The sequence below is a fragment of the Hyperolius riggenbachi genome, chromosome 8 (genome assembly GCF_040937935.1).
Source record: "Hyperolius riggenbachi isolate aHypRig1 chromosome 8, aHypRig1.pri, whole genome shotgun sequence".
Classification (NCBI taxonomy): domain Eukaryota; kingdom Metazoa; phylum Chordata; class Amphibia; order Anura; family Hyperoliidae; genus Hyperolius; species Hyperolius riggenbachi.
Window position 1 is genome coordinate 74,098,625 of NC_090653.1, and position 2,608 is coordinate 74,101,232.

Here is a 2,608-nt window from a genome sequence, read left to right on the forward strand (position 1 = left end):
AACTAGTATTCGTTAGAATGAGTGGAGCAATGGCAGCTTTCAAAATCTTTCATTATAGATTCGCTTTAACAGAAAGCAAGTCACTTTTTCTCTAGCCGACTCCCAAGCAAAACCTCATTTAAGTTGAATGTGGGTCTCAGAGTGTTAGATGTCGTCATGCTGATTTCCCAGATCTTCTGCTCTGCCTGAGATTCAACGTCTCTGAGATTCAACATCTGAGGCTTTCATGTGTGGAAGACTTGTGATCCGGACTGCAGAAGGAGTTTACTGCTGGAGAGGGAACTTGTGTGACTTCTACCACTCTGCACAAAACTGGTGGAACAGTAAATCCTCCAGTATTCTCAGTTTCTGGTAAACTCCACCACAATGCAAAGCACCAAAAATCAAATAAAAAATAGCTTCATTGGCATGACCAAGCTTCAATACAGGCATTGCCAAAGCAGGGGGAATGAGGGACATAGGATGGGGTGGGGGTGCAGTGAGTTAGCAGTTCGTGGACATTTGGGGGGGGCAGGAGTTTACAGTTCATTTATGCTCCTCTCAGTCTGTGGCAGGCTGTGACATAGTGTGCAGCGATTGTTACTGTGGATTTCTCTTCTCCTAGTAGAATGCAGTGTTTTCTCTCATCCTCTAATGTGTGAAAGTCTGGAAATAGTTCCATCAGTTTCTTGAAGGTTTCCCTGGTTGCGGTATATTTGGGGCAGTGCAGCAGAAAGTGATTTTCATCCTCGAGGGTCTTCTGCTCACAGTGTTTGCATAGTCTCTCCTCCCTGGGTTTGTATGTCTGTCTGTGTCTCCCAGACTCTATTTCGAGGTTGTGAGCACTCAGTCTGTAGCAGGGCCGGCCCTAGACTTTTTGCCGCCTGAGGCAAATTTTGAAAAAATGGCAGGACGGGGGTATTGGGCCTAGCGGTGGGGAGGGGGGTTGGACCCCCCCCTCCCTCGCCTCGGTCCCCCGATCTGCGCTCCCCTCCAGCTTTAAATGTAGCGTAAGCAGCCGACAGACAGTAAGAGGCACGGGCGGGGGATCACTCACCTTCCTCGTTCCAACGTGCGCTCCACGGACGTCACTTCCTGCAACGCCGGCCACGTACAACACAGTGGGTGGCGTTGCAGGAAGTGACGTCAGTGGAGCGCACGCTGGAACGAGGAAGAGGTGAGTGATCCCCGCCCGTTGCCTCTTACTGTCGGCTGCTTACGCTACATTTAAAGCTGGAGGGGAGCGCAGATCGGGGGACCCAGGCGAGGGAGGGGGAGGTCCGACCCCCCTCCCCACCGCTAGGCCCAATACCCCTGTCCTGCCAGCTACCCCTCCAGCTCGGCAGCCGGCCCCCCCGCACCCACGGACGGGCGGATGCCGCCCCTAGAACTTTGCCGCCTGAGGCAAAAGTTTCACCCCGCCTCATGAGCGAGCCGGCCCTGGTCTGTAGACACTCAGGATTTTCCTCTCAAGGGTTTTGGAGCTTTTCCAGGTAAGGGGCTATTTTGTATTCTCTCTGTAGGGACTGGTATATGGTTAGCTTTTGTGACTGCTTTATTTCATTCCTCCATTTATCTACATAGTCCTCTTTGCTCTTGGCTGTGGTGTGCTTTATTTGGGCTCTTGATTGGACTTGTGGGTCTGAGTTTGGAGGGACCAGAGAGTTGACAACTTCTTTCAGGGCACATGGCTTTTCTTGGGCTTCATTGTGCAGCATGGTTTTGTAGTGGGGCGAGTCGGGCCTGCTGCTCTGTAGATGGGCCCAGTAGGACAACACTCTCTTCTGTATCTCAAACAGTAGTGGGAATCTACCCAGCTCAGCTCGGCAGGCATTGTTTGAGGTACTCCGATGGACCTGGAGGAGGTGTTTGCAGAATTCCAGGTGGAATATTTCTGGGGGGCTAGATTCCCATTTTGAATGTTCTGGGTAGGTGATGGGGCCCCATATTTCGCTTCCAAAGAGTAGGATTGGTGTGATGACACTGTCAAAGACTTTCAGCCAGACCTTCAATGCTGATTTGAGGTGGTACAGTTCTTTCCTGATGGCATAGAACGTTCTCCAAGCTTTGGCTTTCAGGGCCTCTATGGCTGATTTAAGGCTTCCCGATTGGTTGATTTCCAGACCAAGGAAGGTATATTTATCAGTTTTGCTGATTTCACAGTCATTTAGTGTAAAGGATGGGCTCTGGGCTGACCTTGTGTTTTTCCTCTGGAACACCATGGTTTTAGTTTTCTTCAGAACAACAATATTTTATATGGAAATAAAGGTGTATTTTTTTCCATTATATATATATATATATATATATATATATATATATATATATATATATATATATATATATATATATATATATATATATATATATATATATATATATATATTATTTATTTTTTTAATTACGGTACGATTCCTTATTTGCAAAAAAACAAACAAAAAAAAAAACAAACAATTATACACTCCCATGACATACATATTTAAAAAGCTAAGTCCCTAACGTAAAAATGTATGTATTCTGTCACTTTTTTAACACGTTTTTTTTTATTATGGTAACTATGGGAACGGAAAGGCGTTAATAGGATTTTTATTTATATGTGTTGGCATGAGCATTGGTCTGTGACTCCCAAACT

At 46.3% G+C, this 2,608-nt stretch overlaps 1 protein-coding gene across 9 annotated transcripts in view; it reads right to left on the reverse strand.

Annotated features, from left to right (window-relative positions):
* Window positions 1–2,608, reverse strand: part of LOC137528929 (leucine-rich repeat and fibronectin type III domain-containing protein 1-like protein) — an 874,345-nt gene that overhangs the window by 243,235 nt on the left and 628,502 nt on the right. The gene's annotated exons all lie outside the window — the stretch shown is intronic.